This window comes from Salmo salar, chromosome 02 (assembly GCF_965601325.2).
Source record: "Salmo salar chromosome 02, fSalSal1, whole genome shotgun sequence".
NCBI lineage: Eukaryota > Metazoa > Chordata > Actinopteri > Salmoniformes > Salmonidae > Salmo > Salmo salar.
Genome location: NC_138292.1, coordinates 33,317,735 through 33,342,560, shown reverse-complemented (window position 1 = coordinate 33,342,560; position 24,826 = coordinate 33,317,735). Strand labels below are relative to the sequence as shown.

General features: G+C 41.5%; 1 pseudogene; it reads right to left on the bottom strand.

Moving 5' to 3' along the window:
• Positions 1-752: 752 nt before the first annotated feature.
• Positions 753-21,146, bottom strand: LOC106579656 (membrane-spanning 4-domains subfamily A member 12-like; annotated as a pseudogene).
• Between the last annotated feature and the right edge of the window lie 3,680 nt (positions 21,147-24,826).

The following is a 24,826-nucleotide window of genomic DNA, read 5'->3' as shown; positions in this document are numbered from 1 at the left end:
GGTTAGGGTTTTTGCTCTCCTAACCTGCTATTAAAAGTCACTATGGGTCATAGCTGTACTTCTTCTAGTCACATCCGGTCATTATGGCCGACATGATCTACGTCACTTGTCTGTAAACAAGAATTATACAAACCTTAAAAAGAAATGTAAAAGAAAACCCAAATTATGTCCTAATACTCTCCAGGACAGGCTGCTGTATATTCCATCCACCTCTCAACCTACAGAGAAATTGCATAAAAATCTCTCCTTATAACAATGTTTTCAGCCTCTTCAGTGACTCCAGAACCCCTAAGTATTTCCTCTGGAAATGTTATTGTGTGGACATTGAAGTAATGATCCTTTTCAGGACATTCACTCACATTCATTTGGGTTGTGTTTTAATATTCAATTCTAAAAAGTGATGCCAAATCAACTTTCAACAAAGTATTTTGTCTTATAACAATCATTGACAAAACTAACATGACTAAACTGTGTTTCATTTTCTTTGATAAATGTAATATTTTCACACAATTCTGACAGTTATAGGATAAATATAAATCAATTACAAATACATTTATAAATAATGCTATGATATTATTAACCATATTTCTAGTTAACATAATTAGAGAAGCTGTGGACAATACTAGACACTATCAATATAATTGTGTGGTCACAGTGATGTGCTAGCCAATTGCCCCAGCTTTCAATGGAAACATAGATAATAAAATCATTTCAACAAGAAAAATAGTGTTTTATTTACGGAGGTCCGTTTTTCAGGGGATGACTGCAGTGTATTGCGGGGGCAGGTGGTTCTGTTGAACCCCAGTACCTATACCTGCCCCCTCTGGACCCTTTGGGTAGTTCATTCTGCAGAAACAACACAGGACATAATAGGATATTTATTACTTTGACTATGACATACAGTGCTTTTGGAAAGTATTCAGACCCCTTGACTTTTTCCACATTTTGTTACATTATAGCCTTATTCTAAAATGTATTAAATAGTTTTTTCCCCTCAAATCTACCACAATACCTCAATGACAAAGCAAAAAGAGGTTTCTAGAAATTTTAGCAAATAAATAAAAAATAAGACATTTTAATATTACACCATCGTTCAAAAGTTTGGGGTCACATAGAAATGTCCTTGTTAATGAAAGAAAAGCAAATTTTTTTGTCCATTAAAATAACATCAAATTGATCAGAAATACAGTGTAGACATTGTTAATGTTGTAAATGTATTGTAGCTGGAAACGGCAGATTATTTATGGAATATCTACACAGGCGTACAGAGGCCCATTATCAGCAACCATCACTCCTGTGTTCCAATGGCACGTTGTGTTAGCTAATCCAAGTTTATCATTTGAAAAGGCTAATTGATCATTAGAAAACCCTTTTGCAATTATATTAGCACAGCTGAAAACTGTAGTACTGATTAAAGAAGCAATAAAACTGGCCTTTTTTAGACTAGTTGAGTATCTGGAGCATCAGCATTTGTGGGTTCGATTACAGGCTCAAAATGGCCAGAAACAAAGAACTTTCTTCTGAAACTTGTCAGTCTATTGTTCTGAGAAATGAAGGCGATTCCATGCAGAAATTGCCAAGAAACTGAAGATCTCATACAACGCTGTGTACTACTCCCTTCACAGAACAGCTGCAAACTGTCTATAGCCAGAATAGAAAGAGGAGTGGGAGGCCCCGGTGCACAACTGAGCAACAGGACAAGACCGTTAGAGTGTCTAGTTTGAGAAACAGATGCCTCACAAGTCCTCAACTGACATTAAATAGTACCCGCAAAACACTAGTCTCAACGTCATCAGTAAAGAGGCGACTCCGGGATGCTGGCCTTCTAGGCACAGTTGCAAAGAAAAATCTCAGACTGGCCAATAAAACAAAGATTAAGATGGGCAAAAGAACACAAACACTGGACAGGAAGATTGGAAGAAAGTGTTATGGGCAGACGAATCTAAGTTTGAGGTGTTCAGATCACAAAGAACAACATTTGTGAGACGCAGAAAAAATGAAAAGATGCTGGAGGAGTGCTTGACGCCATCTGTCAAGCCTGGTGGAGACAATGTGATGGTCTGGGGGTGCTTTGATGGTGGTAAAGTGGGAGATTTGTACAGGGTAAAAGGGATCTTTAAGAAGGAATTATATCACTCCATTTTGCAACGTCATGCCATACCCTGTGGACGGCGCTTAATTGGAGCCAATTTCCTCCTACAACAGGACAATGACCCAAAGCACAGCTCCAGACTATGCAATAACTATTTAGGGAAGAAGCGGTCAGCTGGTATTCTGTCTACAATGGAGTGAACAGCACAGTCACCGGATCTTAACCCTATTGAGCTGTTGTGGGAGCAGCTTGACCGTATGGTACGTAAGAAGTGCCCATCAAGCCAAATCCAGCTTGTGGGTGGTGCTTAGGAAGCATGGGGTGAAATCTCTTCAGATTACCTCAGCAAATTGACAACTAGAATGCCAGGCTGTAATTGCTGCAAAAGGAGGATTTTTTGGACGAAAGCAAAGTTTGAAGGACACAATTGTAATTTAAATTAAATATCATTATTTATAACCTTGTCAACGTCTTGACTATATTTCCTATTCATTTTGCAACTCATGTCATGTATGTTTTCATGGAAAACAAGGACATTTCTAAGTGACCCCAAACTTTTGAACGGTAGTGTAAGTATTCAGACCCTTTACTCAGTACTTTTCTGAAGCACCTTTGGCTTCGATTACAGCCTCGAGTCTTCTTGGGTATGATGCTACAAGCTTGGCACACCTGTATTTGGCGAGTTTCTCCCATTCTTCTCTGCAGATCCTCAAACTCTGTCAGGTTGGATGGGGAGCGTCGCTGCACAGCTATTTTCAGGTCTCTCCAGAGATGTTCGATCAGGTTCAAGTCCGGGCTCTGGCTGGGCCACTCAAGAACATTCAGAGACTTGTCCCGGAGACACTCCTGCGTTGTCTTGGCTGTGTGCTTAGAGTCATTGTCCTGTTGGAAGGTGAACCATCACCCCAGTATGAGGTCCTGAGCGCTCTGGAGCAGGTTTTCATCAAGGAGCTCTCTGTACTTTGCTCTGTTCATCTTTCCCTCGATCTTGACTAGTCCCCCCAGTCCCTGCTGCTGAAAAACATCCCCACAACATGATGCTGCCATTACCATGCTTCACCGTAGGGATGGTGCCAGGTTTCCTTCAGACGTGATGGTTGGCATTCAGGCCAAAGAGTTCAATCTTGGTGAAGGTTCTCCCATCTCCACAGATGAAATCTGCCACCTCCCTGACTAAGTCCCTTCTCCCCCGATTGCTCAGTTTGATGGTCGGCCAGCTCTAGGAAGAGTCTTGATGGTTCCAAACCTCTTCCATTTAAGAAAGACGGAAGCCACTGTGTTTTTGGGGACCTTCAATGCTGCAGAAATGTTTTAGTACCCTTCCCTAGATCTGTGCCTCGACTCAATCCTGTCTTGGAGCTCTACAGACAATTCCTTTGATCTCATGGCTTGGATTTTCTCTGACATGCACTGTCAACTGTGGGACCTTATAAAGACAAGTGTTTGCCTTTCTAAATCATGTCCAATCAATTGAATTTACCACAGGTGGACTCCAATCAAGTTTTAGAAACATCTCATGGATGATCAATGGAAACAGGATGCACCTGAGCTCAATTTTGAGTCTCATAGGAAAGTGTCTGAATACTTATGGAAATAAGGTATTTCAGTTTTTAATTTTTAATAAATTAGCAAAAATCTTAGAAAAACCTGTTTTTGCTTTGTCATTATGGGGCACTGTGTGTAGATTGATGAGTAAAAATGTAATTTAATCCATTTAATCCATAAGGCTGTAACGTGACAGAATGTGGAAAAAGTCAAGGGGTCTGAATACTTTCCGAATACACTGTGCATGCTACAATAGAGATGTTAACAAACAAGAGATACACGCTACAGTATTTAGAGGGATATTCCATTAAAATTGAGTAGTGGGTTTATAGGGCGTGGCAAAATTGCAGAGTATAATTTTTTTATCAGTGCAGAATCTCTTAGTTTCAGACAGTTGTTTTCAACCAATTTCACACTGACCCTGAAATTCAACCGCCAAAGATGTCATACCATCCACATCGATGGGGCTGTAGTGGAGCGGGTCGAGAGCTTCAAGTTCCTCAGTGTCCACATCACAGAAAAATTATGCAATACCCTTGGTAGAACCAAGTATTGAGTTTATTTGTTATAATTAATTGGTAATGTACAAGTGAATAGGTTGGTTTACTTTCAAGTTTAAGTTTTGACCAATGAGGTCGCTTGTTAAGCTGTGGCCAATGTGAAGGTTGACCTGGTTAACGGAAGGCCTGGGGGAAAAGAGTGGGAGAGAGACGTTGGGAAAAGGATGGACATTATATTATGACTGTTGGTGAAGAAAAATGATAAAAGAAGACGATAAAAATAGAACAAAACCCATACCTACCGAGTTTAAGGGAAATACCGATTTTATTTTACAAGAGAGTTATCATTTTGTTAAGAAAGACTTAGTAAAGACTGAAGCTACCGTCTCATCGTGGAGGTATTTGACAGCCTTGAGGTTAGCCTAGCATTGTGCGACACCGAGAGACAATAGCTTGGGGAAGATTAACGAGTTCATATTTACATGGGATATTTTTATTTATTTCACCTTTATTTAACCAGGAAGGCCAGTTGAGAACAAGTTCTCATTTACAACTGCGACTTGGCCAAGATAAAGCATAGCAGTGCGACAAAAACAACAACACAGAGTTACACATAAACAAACGTACAGTCAATAACACAAAATAAAATACAAATTGAAACGTATATGTACAGTGTGTGCAAATGCAGAAGGGTAGGGAGGTAGGCAACAAATAAGCCATAGAGGCGAAAATCATTACAATTTAGCATTAATACTGGAGTGATATATGTGCAGATGATGATGTGCAAGTAGAGATACTGGGGTGCAAAAGAGCAAGAAGGTAAGTAATAATATGGGGATGAGGTAGTTGGGTGTGCTATTTACAGATTGGCTGTGTACAGGTACAGTGATCGGTAAGCTGCTCTGAAAGCTGATACTTAAAGTTAGAGAGGGAGATATACGACTCCAGCTTCAGAGAATTTTGTATTTCGTTCCAGTCATTGGCAGCAGAAAACTGTAAGGAAAGGCGGCCAAAGGAAGTGTTGGCTTTGGGGATGACCAGTGCAATATACCTGCTGGAGCGCATGCTATGGGTGGGTGTTGCTATGGTGACCAGTGAGCTGAGATAAGAGGGGCTTTACCTAGCAAAGACTTATAGATGATCTGGAGCCAGTGGGTTTGGCGACGGATATGTAGTGAGGGCCAGCCAACGAGAGCATAGAGGTTGCAGTGGTGGGTAGTATATGGGGCTTTGGTGATAAAACGGATGGCACTGTGATAGACTACATCCAGTTTGCTGAGTAGAGTGTTGGGGGCTATTTTGTATCCTACCGATCCTTGTAAGTCAAGGATCGGTAGGATAGTCAGATTTACGAGGGTATGTTTGGCGGCATGAGTGAAGGAGGCTTTGTTGCGAAATAGGAAGCTGATTCTAGATTTGGATTGGAGATGCTTAATGTGAGTCTGGAAGGAGTCTAACCAGACACCTAGGTATTTGTAGTTGTTCACATATTCTAGGTCAGAACCGTCCAGAGTAGTGATGCTAGTCGGGCGGGAGGGTGCGGGCAGCAATCGGTTGAAGAGCATGCACTTAGTTTTACTAAGCGTTGACACACTGAACTCTATCAGAGAAGTAGTTGGTGAACCAGGCGAGGCAGTCATTTGAGAAGCCAAGGATATTGAGTCTGCCGATAAGAATGCGGTGACTGACAGAGTCGAAAGCCTTGGCCAGGTCGATGAAGACGGCTGCACAGTACTGTACTTTATCGATGGCGGTTATGATATCGTTTAGGACCTTGAGCGTGGCTGAGGTGCACTCATGACCAGTTCGGAAACCAGATTGCATAGTGGAGAAGGTATGGTGGGATTCGAAATGGTCAGTGATCTGTTTATTAACTTGGCTTTTGAAGATTTTAGAAAGGCAGGGCAGGGCAGAAAGGCAGGGCAGGATGTTATATAGGTCTATAACAGTTTGGGTCTAAGGTGCCTCCCCCTTTGAAGAGGTGGATGACCACGGCAGCTTTCCAATCTTTGGGGATCTCAGACAATACGAAAGAGAGGTTGAATAGACTAGTAATAGGAGTTGCAACAATTTTGGCGGATAATTTTAGAGAGGGTCCAGATTGTCTAGCCCAGCTGATTTGTAGGGATCCAGATTTTGCAGCTCTTTCAGAACATCAGCTGTTTGGATTTTGGTGAAGGAGAAGCGGGGGGGATTGGGCAAGTTGCTGCAGGGGTTGGCCGGGTTAGGGGTAGCCTGCTGTGGAAAAATGCTTATTGAAATGATCGATTATCGTAGATTTATTGATGGTGACAGTGTTTCCTATCCTCAGTGCAGTGGGCAGCTGGGAGGAGGTGCTCTTGTTCTCCATAGACTTTACAGTGTCCTAAAACTTTTTGAAATTAGAAGCATATTTCTGTTTGAAAAAGCTAGCCTTAGCTTTCCTAACTGACTGAATATATTGGTTCCTGACTTCCCTGAAGAGTTGCATATCACAGGGGCTATTCGATGCTAATGCAGAACACCACAGGATGTTTTTGTGCTTGTCAAGGGCAGTCAAGTCTGGGGTGAACCAAGGGCTATATCTGTTCTTCATTCTACATTTTTTAAATGGGGCATGCTTATTTAAGATAGAGAGGAAAGCACTTTTGAAAAGCAACCAGGCATCCTCTACTAACGGGTTGAGGTCAATATCCTTCCAGGATACCCGGGCCAGGTCGGTTAGAAAGGCCTGCTCGCTGAAGTGTTTTAGGGAGCGCTTGACAGTGATGAGGAGTGATTGTTTGACCGTGGACCCATTACGCACCAGGCAATGAGGCAGTGATTGCTGAGATCCTGGTTGAAGACAGCAGAGGTGTATTTAGAGGGCAAGTTGGTCAGGATGATATCTAAGAGGATGCCCATGGTTACGGATTTTGGGTTGTACCTGGTAGGTTCCTTGATAATTTGTGTGAGATTGAGGGCATCTAGCTTAGATTGTAGGATGGCCGGGGTGTTAAGCAAGTCCCAGTTTAGGTCACCTAACAATACGAACTCTGAAGATGGATGGGGGGCGATCAATTCACATATGGTGTCCAGGGCACAGCTGGGGCTGACAAGCGGCAATGGTGAGAGACTTGTTTCTGGAAAGGTGGATTTTTAAAAGAAGAAGCTCGAATTGTTTGGGCACAGACCTGGATAGTATGACAGAACTCTGCAGGCTATCGCTGCAGTAGATTGCAACTCTGCCCCCTTTGGCAGTTCTATCTTGTCGGAAAATGTTATCGTTAGGGATGGAAATTTCAGGATTTTTGGTGGCCTTCCTAAGCCAGGATTCAGACACGGCTAGGACATCCGGGTTGGCGGAGTGTGCTAAAGCAGTGAATAAAACAAATTTAGGGAGGAGACTTTTAACCTCTTACATCTAGACGTTCCGCTAACGGAACACCTGCTCCAATATCCAATGATGGGCGTGGCGCGAAATACAAAGTCCTCGAAAATCCTAAAACTTCAATTTTTCAAACATATGACTATTTTACACAATTTTAAAGACAAGACTCTCCTTTATCTAACCACACTGTCCGATTTCAAAAAGGCTTTACAGCGAAAGCAAAACATTAGATTATGTCAGCAGAGTACCCAGCCAGAAATAATCAGACACCCATTTTTCAAGCTAGCATATAATGTCACAAAAAACAAAACCACAGCTAAATGCAGCACTAACCTTTGATGATCTTCATCAGATGACACTCCTTGGACATTATGTTATACAATACATGCATGTTTTGTTCAATCAAGTTCATATTTATATCAAAAACCAGCTTTTTACATTAGCATGTGACTAGCATGTGACTAGCATTCCCACCGAACACTTCCGGTGAATTTACTAAATTACTCACGATAAACGTTCACAAAAAACATAACAATTATTTTAAGAATTATAGAAACAGAACTCCTTTATGCAATCGCGGTGTCCGATTTTAAAATAGCTTTTCGGTGAAAGCACATTTTGCAATATTCTGAGTAGATAGCCCGGCCATCATGGCTAGCTATTTTGACACCCACCAAGTTTGGTACTCACCAAACTCAGATTTACTATAAGAAAAATTGGATTACCTTTGCTGTTCTTCGTCAGAATGCACTCCCAGGACTTCTACTTCAATAACAAATGTTGGTTTGGTTCCAAATAATCCATAGTTATATCCAAATAGCGGCGTTTTGTTGTGCGTTCAAGACACTATCCGAAGGGTAAAGAAGGGTGACGCGCCCGGGCGCGTTTCGTGACAAAAAAATTCAAAATATTCCATTACCGTACTTCGAAGCATGTCAAACGCTGTTTAAAATCAGTTTTTATGCGATTTTTCTCATAAAAAAGCGATAATATTCCGACCGGGAGTCGTTGTTTTCGTTCAAAGACTGAAAATAAAAACATGGAGTCGTCTCGTGCACGTGTGCACCAGTCTCATTGTTCTCAGATCGACCACTTACCAAATGCGCTACTGTTTTTCAGCCATGGCCTGCAAAGTCATCATTCAACGTTCTGGCGCCTTCTGAGAGCCTATGGGAGCGTTAGAGAATGTCACGTTACAGCAGAGATCCCCTGTTTTGGATAGAGATGATCAAGAAGGCCAAGAAATAGTCAGAGAGGGCGCTTCCTGTTTGGAATCTTCTCAGGTTTTGGCCTGCCAAATGAGTTTTGTTATACTCACAGACACCATTCAAACAGTTTTAGAAACTTTGGAGTGTTTTCTATCCAAAGCTAATAATTATATGCATATTCTAGTTTCTGGGCAGGAGTAATAATCAGATTAAATCGGGTACATTTTTTATCCGGCCGTGAAAATACTGCCCCCTATCCATAACAAGTTAATGATGCATGCATGAAACCAAGGCTTTTACGGTTAGAGAAGTCAACAAATGAGAGCGCCCGGGGAATGGGAGTGATGCTGGGGGCTGCAGGGCCTGGGTTAACCTCTACATCACCAAAAGAACAGAGGAGGAGTAGGATAAGAGTACGGCTAAAGGCTAAAAGAACTGGTCATCTAGTGCGTTCGGAACAGAGAGGACAGGGGGCAGGTTTCTGGGCACGGAAGGATAGATTCAAGGCATAATGTACAGACAAGGGTATGGTAGGATGTGAGTACAGTGGAGGTAAGCCTAGGCATTGAGTGACGATGAGAGAGGTTTTGTCTCTAGAAGCATCATTTAAGCCAGGTGCGGTCACCGCATGTGTGGGGGGGTGGAACAACAGGGCTAGCTAAGGCATATTGAGCAGAGCTGGAGGCTCTACAGTGAAATAAGACAAAAATTACTAAACAAAACAGCAATAGAGAAGACATATTGACATTAGCGAGAGGCATGTGTAGCCGAGTAATCATAGGGTCCAGTGAGTAGCTAGGTGAGCTGGAGGCACGGAGATTCAGACAGCTAGCAGGCTGGGGCTAGCAGCAGGCTAGCAGATGGGCCTCAGGGGGACGTCGCAACTGGGGAGCCTGTAGAAACCCCCTCGGACGTTACGTGGGCAGACCAGTCGTGATGGATCGGCGGGGCTCCGTGTCGGCAGCAAAGGGTCTAGGCCAATTGGCAAAAGAGGTAATTGAAGCCCAGGAATTGCTTGATAAATCTCTTCGGCTAGCCGGTAGATGGGCCTAGATTCGAGGCTAGCTCCAGGCTAACTGGTGCTTGCTTCGGGACAGAGACGTTAGCCAGGAGTAGCCACTCGGATAGCAGTTAGCTAACTGCGATGATCCGGAGTAAAGGTTCAGCGCTTTCGGTAGGAATCAGGAGATATGGTGGAGAAAAGCAGTCCGATATGCTCTGGGTTGATATCGCGCTGTGCAGGCTGGCAGGAGTTGACCGGGCTGAAGCTGGTAGATGTCCGAGTTAATGGTGATGGCTAACTAGCAGTGGCTAACTGACTACTAGCTAGTAGCTAGTTAGCTGGCTAGCTTCGGAAGGGGGTTACAGTTCTAAAAGGTTAAAAAATAGCAGATCCATACCGCATTGGGTGAGGTGGGTTGCAGGAGAGTATGTTCAGTCCGTAGGTGGAAAAATGAGATTAAAAATATTAAAAATATATAAGAAATATATACGAAGAAAGAAATGATATATACAAGGGACGGGATAAGACAATCAAAACATCCCACTGCTACGCCATCTTGGACAAAGATATCGGCTACTGCTAAGGAGTACTGTCTGCATCGATAGCTGTGCTTGCTGTGGATCTTGTGAGGAAACCTGCATGGAACTGCTATACTTCGCTGAGGGAATATCTACGAGTAGTGAGTAACCACAACGGTGGGGTGCTTCTGGACATTATGTGTGTCGTAATTTTGTTGTTGTTCAGCTCCAACGTGCACCAATGGGTTAAGCAAGCTTGAAATAATTTGGACATTGGTTGTGCACGACTCATTGGGGTTTCTTATTTTTATTTATTTGATGTGGTACAGGGAAAATGTAATAATACACATCTTGAACCTTATGTATGTTGCCTTGGTGGAGTCATTTAATGTTTCAATTTCATTTGATGCATGGGAAAGCATATCCTTATACAATAACAAAAATCTATAATCATTCCATCTGAAGTTAATACCCTAGTTGTCATCACCCTAGATAGTTTACAATTGGGATTCTTATTGGAGATGTCCTTCTCACCTAACATCCCATGCTGTTGAGATACTCTACGTATGGTAATATCGTGAGAGTCAAATTCGAGCCTGGTGAGAGGGTTACAATGAACATGGACCACACACACCCACACAATTGTGAAGAAGGCACAATAGTGCTTCTTCCCCCTCAGGAGGCTGAAAACATTTGTCATGGGCCCTCAGATCTTCAAAAAGTTCTACAACTGAACCATTGAGAACATCTTGACTGGATACATCACTGCTTGGTACTGCAACTGCAAGACACCCACGACCGTTGACGCTACAGAGGGCGGTGAGTACGACCCAGTACGTCACTGGGGCCAAGCTCCCTGCCATCCAGGACCTCTATACCAGGTGGTGTCTAGTATAGAGGTCAAAGACTCCAGCCACCCAAGCCATAGACTGTTCTCTCCTGCTACCACACGGCAAGCGCAATGCACCAAGTCTGAAACCAACAGGACCCTGAACAGCTTCTACTGCTAAAGACGGCTAAATAGCAACTCAAATGGCTACCCGGAGTACCTGCATTGACCCTTTGGTGCACTAACTCTCTTGCACTGACTATGTACACACACTGGATTCTACCCACACACTCACACATACTTACACTGACACTCGAACACGCACACACACACACTACATACGCCCGAGTACAGCACGCGCACACATGCATGGGATTGATTTGCACTTTTCGCACCATAGTACGTTCATCTCTAGGAGACAGAACACGTCTCCTTCCTGAGTGGTATGATGGTTGTGTGGTCCCATGGTGTTTATACTTACGTACTATTGTTTGTACAGATGAACGTGGTACCTTCAGGTGTTTGGAAATTGTTCCCAAAGATGAACCAGACTTGTGGGGGTCTACAATTTATTTCTGAGGTCTTGGCTGATTTCTTTTGATTTTCCCACAATGTCAAACAAAGAGGCACTGAGTTTGAAGGTAGGATTGAAATACATCCACAGGTACACCTCCAATTGACTCAAATGATGTCAATTAGCCTATCAGATGCTTCTAAGGCCATGACATCATTTTCTGGAATTTTCCAAGCTGTTTAAAGGCACAGTCAACTTAGTGTATGTAAACTTCTGACCCACTGGAATTGTGATACAGTGAATTATAAGTGAAATAATCTATCTGTAAACAATTGTTGGAAAAATTACTTGTGTCATGCACAAAGTAGATGTCCTAACCGACTTTGCAAAACTATAGTTTGTTAACAAGAAATTTGTGTAGTGGTTGAAAAACGATTTTTAATGACTTTAAGTGTATGTAAACGTCCGACTTCAACTGTAGATAACTACCTCAATTACCTTGTACCACTGCACATCGACTCTGTACTGGTACTCCCTGTAAATAGCCATGTAATTTTTACTCATTGTTATTTGTTATTCATTATGTTTTATTCCTTTTGTCACTACTTACATTTTTATTTTATTTTGATCTTTAACTCTGCATTGTTGGAAAGGGCCCGTAAGCATTTCACTGTTAGTCTACACCTGTTGTTTATAAAGCATGTAACAAATACGATTTGATTTGATTTGACCTCATAGTTGTTCTGTGGGGGAAAGGTGCATTGCTTGGGATCACAACGCTGCCCAGAGGTATTTGTTTCCCAATGATCAAGACTTCCTAAAAGTGTAAATGGATGGATTAAAGTAATCTTTTATTCAGCACAATTGTACTCCTTTGCTATTTGAGGTATCATGGCTGCTCAGTGTGCTCAATTGCAATGTTACATATGATAAATGCTAGAATTTAGTTGAATGTTTATGATGTTTTACATTATAGTAACGCTCACCTCAGGGGTGGAATAGCAGCAGACAACATTGCAGGCAAACGACGAGACACAGATGACACTTTGAACTCCAGCGCGGAGAAAACAGCCAAAACACCTGAAATTCCTTGTGACCTCCTCTATAATAAACATAAAATGTTACAACAGTAACAAGATTATAGGTAATAAATACCCCTTTACCAATTTACAAACATCCCCTGACCAACAAAAGTACTAAAGGAATAATAATTTGGGCATACCCAATACTGCTGACAGACATAGTAGTATGGATAGTCCCAGTTGTAGTTCAACATGATCCCAGCACCATCTAAAGAATGGAGAATAATGCCAGTAAGAGCAGTTACGGTGGTGACTACATTAATTCCCAGTGACCCTTTCACCTGAGGAGACAGAGCAGAGAGAGGTCATGGGAATGGCTATTGGTTGTGGATGAACATTTCTGAAGAATACAATGCAATATAGAATTCAATATGTTGACAATCGTTATCACAATTTAAATGTACACCCTACATCTTGAGTGAAGCCTAAACTTCATTGAGGGAGAAAAATGGTTTATACTGACCAGACACTTGTTCAGTTTGTTGTCAGCAGAAACCCTGAGTGAGACTTCAATGATGTACAAGGAAGAGATATAATTCAGATTTCTTCTGTATGACCAAAGTTCAAGGTCAAGTTTAATTGCACCCACGTAGAAGTCAATGCAAACTGTATTGGGTGTAGTAATAATAATGACTTATTGTACATATGCTTTTCTCCTTTGTGGATGAAGACACATGAATTCAAGGTGGGTATAGATTGTGTAGAACAACAAACAAGAAGTCTTGAATGTTTAATTGCACCAACATAGAGGTCAATGCAAACTAAAATCCATGAGCATATAAATTGCATAGGCCTATCTAAGCACACATACACTGAACCAAAATATAAACGCAGCATGCAACAATTTCAGAGTTTACTGAGTTACAGTTCATATAAGGTAATCTGTCAATTGAAATACATTAGGCCTTAATCTATGGATTTCACATGACTGGGAATACAGATATGCATCTGTTAGTCACAGATACTGTAAAAAGAAAAGTAGGGGTGAGAATCAGAAAACCAGTCATCTCCTTCACATAGAGTTGATCAGGCTTCTTGACACAATGTCCACTTAACCCAGAAGCCAGTCGCACCAATGTGTCAGAGGAAACACTGTGCACCTGGTGACCGTGTCAGTGTGCACTGCACCCGGCCTGCAACATGAGTCACTAGTGCGATGGGACAAGGACATCCCTGTCGGCCAAACCCTCCCTTAACCCGGACGACGCTGGAACAATTGTGCGCCGCCCCATGGGTCTCACGGTCGCAGCCGTCTGCAACAGAGCCTGGACTCGAACCCAGAATCTCTAGTGGCACAGCTAGCACTGCGATGCAGTGCCTTAGACCACTGCGCTACTCAGGAGGCCCGAATTCTGACAGTTTGTGCAAAAATTCTTCGGTTGTGCAAACCCACAGTTTAATCAGCTGTCCGGCTGGCTGGTCTCAGACGATCCCACAGGTGAAGAAGCCAGATCTGGAAGTCCTGGGCTGGCGTAGTTACACGTGGTCTGCGGTTTCGAGGCCGGTTGGACCAACTGCCAAATTCTCTAAAATGAAGTTGGAGGCGGCTTATGGTAGAGAAATTAACATTCAATTCTCTGGCAACAGCTCTGGTGGACATTCAGCAGTCAGCATGCCAATTGTACACTCCCTCAAAACTTGAGACATCTGTGGCACTGTGTTGTGTGACAAAACTGCACATTTTAGAGTGGCCTTTTATTCTCCTCAGCACAAGGTGCACCTGTGTAATGATTATGCTGTTTAATCAGATTCTTGATATGTCACACCTGTCAGGTGGATGGATTATCTTGGCAAAGGAGAAATGCTCACTAACAGGGATGTAAACAAATTTGTGCACCATATTTTGGAGAAATAAGCTTTTTGTGCCTTTGGAAAATGTCTGGGGTCTTTTATATCAGTTCGTGAAACATAGGACCAACACTTGACATGTTGCATTTATATTTTTTGTTCAGTATATATTAGTCATTAGATAATATATAAGTCATTAGATAATTAAGAGATTATGAAGCATTACATCAAATGAAATATTTTTTTTTAAATTGCATTGCATTGTAATGCATTGCTATTCGAAACTACATGATTCAATTATGAAGATGTTTACATTGTTTTTACATGCATATTGTTTACATCACTTACAATGATAAATCCCCAGACAAATATTAAACTGATTCCTCCAATACTGTCTATCAGTGGTGCTGTAATCATCACGATTCCTATCAACAGCATCATCAAACCAAAACATAAAACTTCTTAAATTACCATAGTACAATGGCTCATTGTGCAGTAAAACAGTATTATAGTACCTTTCGCTAAAGCCACAAACCAAAATGTTAGGTTGAAAATAAATAGAAATGATCTAAAACAGGAATTATCCCCAGCGCTTTTGGATGCCCTATCCGGAATCTTCCCAGTGCTGAGGAGACTGTCTGTCCCTGACAGTGAGTGAGAGAAGTGTCCCTCACTCCATTTCCAGAAGGATGCACATGGGTGATGACCACCACCCCATTAGTGGTTGTTGTTATAGAGCTGGACATCATCAGAGAGGAGAACAGGATGTTTTTAGTAAGAGGTGATCTGACCAGTGAGTGGTGTATTGTTGAGCCTGGTTATTTGTACTCTACCTGGAACCTCTGTTAATGAAATGACATAAATGAACAGTGTGTCAGCCAGTCATTCTGCTTACACTTTGAACTCTCTCTCTTTCGAGTATAGGCTACTGACTTTGTCCTGATGTTTATTAAATATTTAGTCATATTCTTAATTTAGCTGTATTCTATGTTTTGAGGGAAGTTGTGTGTGTGTGTGTGTGTGTGTGTGTGTGTGGGGGGGCGCACATACGTACGTGGATAGTGGCCATGTATTGTGAATGTATTATCCGTTTACTGGAATAACTTTTCTTATATTACTGAGCGACCTTTGGATTTGCTTCATAACTTTCCATCATGAGTTATCGCTAAGATACAAACCACATGTACTGTATTATCAAGTAGGTACAAGTAATTTCTAACAGTTTTTATCTCAATATCAAATCATTTCTGGGTAACAATTAAGTACCTTACTGTGATTGTTTTCAATTAAAATGGTTCTTAGCAAAGAGCAATTTCTCACACAATAATTTTGCTAGGACTGTCTGGTAGTGGTCTGAGTGGGGAGGGGTAACTGAAAACTAGCAGTTATTGGCAGAAGGACTGGAAATGTCTTTCTTATTGGTCTTTTAACTAATTTACCGTCTGGTATTGTCACCAGGCAGGCCAAAATTCAATCCCACCAAAACTGGCTGACTTTTCAGGCAGTCTATTCTAACAGCTCTTACACTAAAAGGGCATTATCATAAAGACAGGCATCGAGGCATTCAGTTACTGTTTGATTGAACTCTAGAAAGGGCAAAATAAGTGAACTAAACGATTGAGCGTGGATTGATCGTCGTGCCGAAAACATCCCAGCCTCCTAGGCTTTTTACATACGACCGTGTCTTTACCGAGAATGGTGCAACAAACAAAAAACATCCAGTCAAAAATAGTCCTGTGGGTGAAAACAGCTTGTGTTGATGAGAGAGGTTGAAGTTGAATGGCAAGAATCATGCAAGCTAACAGTCGGGCCACAAACAAGCAAATAACGGTTCCGTACAACAGTGGTGTGCAGAGCGACATCTCGGAACGCACGACTCGTCGGTCTTTGACACTGATGGGCTATTGCAGCAGACGACAACACCAGGTTCCACTCCTATCAGCTGAAAACAAGAAGAAGCGGCTGCAGTGGGCATGTAATCACGAACACTGGACAACTGAGGAGTGTAAAAACATCGCCTGGTCCGACGAATCCCGGTTCCTGTTGCGTCATGCTGATGGTAGAGTCAGGATTTGGCCTAAGCAGCATGAGTCCATGGTCCCATTCTGCCTGGTGTCAACGGTACAGGCTGGTGGTGGTGGTGGTGGTGTGGGGAAGGTTTTCCTGGCACACGTTAGGTCCCTTGATACCAATTGAGCAACGTTTGAACGCCACAGCGTATCTGAACATTGTTGCTGACCAGGTGCATCCCTTCAAGGCTACAGGGGGTCCGACCCAGTACTAGATGGGTGTACCTAATAAACTGGCCAACCCAACCCATATCGCAACTGTGAGTACAACCCAAACCATATCGCAACTGTGAGTACAACCCAAACCATATCCCAACTGTGAGTACAACCCAACCCATATCCCAACTGTGAGTACAACCCAACCCATATCCCAACTGTGAGTACAACCCAAACCATATCCCAACTGTGAGTACAACCTAACCCATATCCCAACTGTGTACCGTCACACATAGGGCGTGGTATAATAAAGGTGTGGCTAGAATAAAGGTGTGGTAGAATAAAGGTGTGGTAGAATAAAGGTGTGGTAGAATAAAGGTGTGGTAGAATAAAGGTGTGGTATAATAAAGGTGTGGTATAGCAAAACAAATCCAGCATAGGCAACATTCTGAATTGAGTAAGAAGGAAGTAAGAAACTGAAATATACTGTTTGTATTGTTGGTTTTGGCCTATATCTGGAACACTCATTCACTTTTACAGCAACGTTAAATACCATTTCCAACAACTGAATGAAAGTGTTTGAACAAGCTTGATGCTTTTGGCTACAGTGGCTTATATCGTCATCAAACAATCTACTCTGAAGTGAAACAGACTGCGCACAAATATCCAATTGTTCACAAGTTTATATGGTTGTCATTATGTTGAGAATCAGGTCTATAATGGCCTATGTAATACATGTTGCCCACCCTCAACTCTATAGTGGCAGGTTTGTCATCCATGTACTTCATATAAATGTGCACTAGAGGACAGTACTGTTTAGCACACATGAAATTGGGGCCACTACACAATAAATAGCATTCACTTGTATATAAGAACCTTGACAGCTGGGGTGTGAAAGGGATTTTGTTGATTTTCGCCAGTGTAAAGGTAGTGTAAGATGGTCTTATTCCTTACAATAAGGGCTTTGGTCTTTTAACACTGACTATTACAGTCGTGCAATTTGCAAATCAACTTCATTGGAGGTACAGAACCCACTCCCGCCTCTCCCCAACCCGGTCTCTAGGGTAGACGTAACATAGTAAATACAGGATATTTATGTTAATTTACTTTTGGATGGTATGTATGAATTTGTGGATGTCCATCATCCATTTTGTATGATATATTATGAATTGCAATTCGTTCAATATGTTACAAATTGTAATTCGTATAAAAGTTTACGAATTTGTTAAACGTATAATATGTTACGAATGCCAATTTGTTGTGGCTAACGTTAGCTTGGCGGCTAACGTTAGCTAGGCTAGAGGTTGCTAGATGTTCCTATGTAACGTTATACGCCCATCCATCCAACTGGACCATCCACCCTACTTCGGTTTTTGCCTTGAGTAACCTTCTGTCTTATGTAACCATACCAAAGGTATATTATATTAATTTGAGTGTTCCGGATATACGTTTATTATGTTACGTCTAGTCTATCAACCAGGCTACTATACCGGATTTTTGACAGTTGTTGGCATGATGCCCCATTTACATCGTGAAGTGTTATTTAATCTTCATGAATTCTTGCCCCGCTACTGAATGGACAAGAGTAGTGTTTGTAGCACAAGATGGAGGAGAGCTTGTCTCTTGTCAAAGATCACATTTATTTTGGGAGATTGTAAAATATGCCCTTTCCATTCAAGGCAGGATAAATATATTGTTTCTGGTGATAATAAAACATGTTTAGTTTTTTTTCTTTTTCTTCAACTTGTTTCTCTAACTTTATAGCGAGTCAAGCTAGCTTGCACTGCAGAGCAGTTAGCTAAAAGCTAGGCTAGGTTGAAGATACCATTGTAGCTAGCGACCTCCACCTAATAATTATCATCAAAAACAAACGTCATTACCATCACAATAAACTTAAACGGGAAGAAACAGTCATATAATATAATTGGCTTAACAGTCAATGTGTATTATTTAACATTACTATTAAAATTGTACTCACTTATAGGAATGGGTTATTGTTTATAAGTTGCTAGCTATCCCATAAAGCCACCACCGAAAACCACATATTTTCATCTTCCTCTGAAGACGATGCAAAGTTTAAAACAATTCTAAGTATGCTGCGTCCATCTAACAACGGAGCCTTCAACAGCAAGGGGGCGTTGTGTTTCCAATCTGTTGTGGACATCCCCATTGAAATGTAGTACATCTGGCGCAATGTAACAGAGTGCTTATGGGTAATGCAAACTTTAGAGGCTTTAGGGTTGTCAGACAATTTTTGGGCCAAACTTAGCTCAAATTCTACACGTCGGAATAAAACGAGGCTACAGCGTCCATAAGGTAACCATTAAGCCTCGTTCACATTACCCATAAGCACTCCATACATTGTGCTGGATGTCATGCATTTCAATGGGGACGTCCACAATGGAGTGGAATTACATCGCCCCCTTGGGGTTGAAGGCGCCGATGCAAGAAGGACACTACGTAATTTGACATTTTCCAAACTTTGTTTTGTCTTCAGTCCAGCCAGAGTCCGAATGTTACCAAACCACAGAAGAAGATGAAAATATGTGGTTTTCGTTGATGGATGATGGTAGATACCAAAATCATTTAGATAAAGTTATTTTGCAAGCTATTTTTAAACTAGCTAGCTTGATTCTGTATGGAGCCATAGCTAGCTAGCTAGCATAATCATTAGAAAATGATTCACCTGCGAAGACCTAGCAACTGACATTAATGCCATGATTTATTGATCACCCAGTTAGATCTGGAGTTTTAGTAGTAGCACGACTGAAGTTAGAAAATCATTTGTTTAGCTTTGACATTTGCTGCATACTGTGAATCTGTACTGCCCTTTGATTAATTAAAAACCATATCTAAATAATTTACAATTGTCTGTCCCCACTCTCCAGGCTGCAATCCACTCCCAGTTAAGCGGGGTCCGTTCAGGCCTCCGTCAGCTCCACAATGCCTTGGGGGATGTGATGGACATCCAGAACTCCCTGCCCGGTAGAAGTCAGCAATGACTGGAGGCAAAACATTAACACCATTGAGAACCTGAAGTACGTAAAATATGCTGGGACGCAACATCAGCGGAGGCTCCTCAGAAGAGGAAGGTGAGGACCATTCTCCTCAGTGAATATATATATATATATATATTCACATGTCACTAAATAAGTAATTACCAATGACGTCATTGTTTGATTGAGCCTGCTGTCTGAACCCAAAATTTACGGAGTCATGCTTTGTAGCAATTATTGTGGCCTTTGTGTTACGCCGATTGTACAATCACACTAGCAGTGAGTAGATATGGTTGTCCTTGTTCAATAGAGCCATTGGACTTGTCTCAACGATGTTCCTATCTGACACAACATTGCAGGATATCTAGGTTGACTTATTTTCTCTAACCCTTTTACATACTAACATAGGGACATAATGCCCTATTAATTTGAGCCGGAATACAGTGAAGAGGAGTTGAGACAGCGAGAACAACAATTGCGAGACCAGCAAGCAGCGATGGGGAGCCACGGGCAGACTTTGACTAGTGGTACCTATGTGGGTGTTGTCCAGCCACGCCGACAGAAGAGAAATGTCTGTGCTGCAACTAATTAGATCGTGGACGGTTCATACTGGAGATGGTCACTGCAGACCCCATGGATTGTGTGTCTGATACAGACCATCAAAGTTTTAATGCACATATGGATAGAAGTGTGCTGGAGACATTTTTCAGAACCTCCAAGATCAAATGGCGGCGGCAGACTAGACCAGCGGGGTAGTAAGTTGTTTTGCTGTTGGTAGCTACTAGCTAGCTAGCAATATAAGCTCTCTTTTCACATGAGGCAGTGTTGTTCAGTACAGTATAATTTTGTGATCGATTTGGCCATAACGGGGCTTGCTAGTACCACTACAAGTTGAGCTAGCTAGCATTGTTTGCTATACCCAAAATGTCCCATAGCCTAATGTTGTCGCTATCTAGCTATTGTAAGCTAGCTAGCATAGCTAGCCTCAGTACATCTTATTAGTAGAAAAACTGGATAAATGTTTTGATGATGACGAAGAGTAAAGGAATGACTTTGGCTTTATGACTCATATTGGTCTTTGAGTAACTATACCTGTGTGTCTGTGAGATTTGTAATATTGTGCATCGTGCTGCTACAGTAGGAATACAGACAGTACACAACGATTGCCCATTAAAGTCTAATAGCGTTTTTGTCATTCTTTTACAGACAATACTGCTTGGTGACCTACAGATTATTTTTGGAGATGGTTATCGGTGCGGAGAAGCTAGGCACAAGACACTGAATTCCCTGAAAACATTTCCAGCGCCTACTTCAGTCCAAGTCAAGCACTGGTCTAACTGAATGTGGATGTTGTGTTGGCTGAATGTTCCAGGCACGCTCCAGAATGTTCTTCTGCTGGTGAACCTTGTCTTGTGTTGGGCAATGGCAGCTGGTCTGGCAGAAGTTCATGAGCTCCATGACCTTGGACTCATAGACTTTGGCTCTTGCCAGCCCCATGCAGTCAACCCCATGCAGTCTTTTCCTCTTCCGAGTCAGATGATGTTGAGCTTGAGTTTTTTCCCGGATGAAAGATTTCATCCAATGGGTCTACAGAATCTGTACTTCTAAAGCAGAAGCACCAGGATTAGTCTGTAGGACATACACTAGTCAGTGATTAGGCAATATTTTACTACTTTGTCCCCATGAATACACACTCCGACAAGCTACTATCTCCACCCTTCACCCTTGTGTCAATAGATCATGCATACTAACCTTCACACACAGTACCCACTTCCAACAGACACCAGTCACCCACACCATCCCCTCTTCACGAAGAACTATGCTTTTCTCCGATTTACACTTCAAGCTTTGCATAAACAATCAATTAATGCTGCAATATGTAACTTTTTGGGTGACTCACCAAATTCACATAATTTGTTTTAACTAGGCAAGTCAGTTAAGAACAAAATCAAATTTGTAATGATGGCCAACAGTGGGTTAACTGCCTTGTTCAGGGGCAGAACGACAGATTTCTATCTTGTCAGCTTGGGGATTCGATCCAGCAACCTATCAATTACTGGCCCAATTCTCTAACCACTAGGCTACCTGCCACCCCGAAAATGTGAGTTATAGATCTGTCATTCTCATTGAAAGCAAGTCTAACAAGCGGTAGATAAACTCTGCAGAAAAAGAAACGTCCTCTCACTGTCAACTGCGTTTATTTTCAGCAAACTTAACATGTGTAAATATTTGTAAGGACATAACAAGATTCAACAACTGAGACGTAAACTGAACAAGTTCCACAGACATGTGACTAACAGAAATTGAATAATGCATTTCCACCAGAGCTGTTGCCAGAGAATTTAATGTTAATTTCTCTACCATAAGTCACCTCCAACGTCGTTTTAGACAATTTGTCAGTATGTCCAACTGGCCTCACAACCGCAGACCACGTATAACCAAGGCAGCCCAGGACTTCCACATCCGGCTTCTTCACCTGTGGGATCGTCTGACCAGCCACCCAGACAGCTGATGAGTCTGAAGAGTATTTCTGTCTGTAATAAAGCGCATTTGTGGGGAAAAATGTATTCTGTTTGCCTGGGCAATGTCCCCCTTTGAAATCTCAAGATTATGGCTTAATGAATTTATTTCAATTGACTGATTTCGTTATATAAACTGTAACTCGTTGAAATTGTTGCGTTAGCTTGCATTAGCTTGCATTAGCTTGCAAAGGTACAAATCACATCGCCAGATAGCAGCTGGCTAATTACATTGATTTGCTTTGGAATGTCTAGCCAGTGTATCATGAAATATAGCTAGATTTTTGTTTAGATAAACAAATGTAGTTCGTTAGGTAGCTAGGTTAGCTATGTTCCTTCTCCTTGACACATTAGTAAGGTAACAGATGAAATGATACCCCAACAGGCTGTGCTTGCTTCTAGTTTGCACATCAAGGTACTGAGCACCCACCATGACTAAACTTTACAGTTGTTATCGACATACAAAGAAAAAGAAAAAGTTATATTATATGAATGAGTGGCTGTCCTGTAAGTAACATTAGCCACCTCAACAGGGGAGGTACTTCGTCCTTAAATTGCTATGAATTCTGGATATTGTTGTTTGGTTACAACCAGGAAACACTTTTATGGTTACTACATGATTCCATACAGTATGTGTTATTTCATAGTTCTGATGCCGTCACTATTATTCTACAGTGTAGAAAATGGTAAAAATAAAGAAAAACCCTTGAATGAGTAGGCGTGTCCAAACTTTTGACTGGTACTGTATGTCTTGATCTAACTATTCAGTACAATTCAGCCAATAACTTATGACTTCTGATGTAATCAGCCTCCTTTTCACTACTATTTCCACAGATACTGTTATTGGTGTGTATTGTAATGTACTGCTGTTACAGTTTGTCTGTTCTATTTCTATTCTCTTCCTGGCTGAGGGGACTCCTTCACTGCCATAGCCGAGGTGTTCAAAATCAGACTCGACTGTAATCTGCTGCAGTCACTCATGTTGTATGTCCTTGCCTAAACTGAGTGCTGTGCCTTTCACCAAAACCACATGATCTCTTTGTATTTTGAGTGGAACGTCCCCTCAACAACCTAAATGGACTTGCCAAAAGTCTAATGCAGACACTTCGAATGCAGCAAGGATACATAGGAAAACTATTTTTCAGTGGAACATCTATTTAACATAGAAATCACCATCTTGCTGCCAATGTTGGTTGCAATTACACAACATTCAGATGTAGGATCTTAAATTGAGCCACTTTGCTACAGCAGGAAAATAATCCTGCAGCAACAGGAAATGTAAACTGTTATGTGGTTTATAATTAATGGACATTTTTGTAGGGGTTCATACATTTTTATTAGGGCAAATCAAGTCTGAAATGTAAAAATGTAAATGACAAACTTTAAAAGCCTTTTTAAAACTCCAAAACATCCCCAAAGCTAGCTAGCTTAAAAATTGCTTTCAAAATAACTTTACCTAATCGCTACCCAGCCATAAAAGAAAGACATTTAAACTTACCTGCCATGACAGCTAATAGCTTGGCTTGTGCAATCAGTCTCAGTGGTAGCCTGGTATAGCACGTAGTGATTGACAGGTGGTTGCGCCAGACGACACCAAGTATGCTGGTCTATGAAAACCTCACCTGATTGGTTAGAAGAAACAGGTCCCTCTGCTCATGCTCTCTCTCTCTCTCTTTATACCTCAGTTTTTTTCATGTTCACAAGTCATCAGTAACATGTTTGAGAATGTGTTTACAACTATAAATCAATTTTACACATTCAAATCATTATGTCAATGATTTACCTCCATAAAGTTACTTTTCAATGTGTTCCCAAAAACCTGAAGTTGCCATCCACAAGTAAAAAGTAAGAAGGGGTGCGGATTGCACATGAAGCATCCAGGTAAAACAATAGAAGAAAACGCCATGCTTGCTAACGTAATTAACTTTGTTATAAAATGAAACTGTTTTTGACGTAATTTGTTTTTACCAAGCATGAGAAATAAACGTGAATGAGCAACAAAAGCATTTTGGAACGAAAGCGTGCTGTCATCACCAGACTGTCCATTTAAAAAGTGTCAAGTCAACCTAGCGTCACTGCTCTGGCATTTGAAAGTCCTTGGTTCGCGTATCAGAGGGGATATTTTGACCAGTTTTTAACATCCCCCTCACTTTCCCGACACACACGCACAGTGTGTGCTTATTTTTCATTTATTAAGTGTCTCTTAAAAGAGCGTTTTGGTTCATTGGGCATCATTGAGTGGCAAGGTACAGGGAGTGTGACGTCTACTAGTACACTCGTCTTGATACTACGGAAGAGAGAACGGTGGAGAGACCAGCTCTCAAACTCTACTCCCTAGTCACGTTCTTGGAAATGAGCGGACCAAGGCGCAGCGGATGTTGACTTCCACATATTTATTACAAAGTGAAACTTTAAGCAAAAGCAAATAAATCAAGAAACGAACAACGAAACGTAACTACGTGGTGCACAAACACAAAACAATATCCCACAAACATGTGTGGGAAAAATAGCTACTTAAATATGATCCCCAATTAGAGGCAACGATTACCAGCTGCCTCTAATTGGGAACCAAACCAAAACACCAACATAGAAATTTTAAACTAGAACACCCCCTCGTCACGCCCTGACCTACTACACCATAGAGAAACAAGGGCTCTC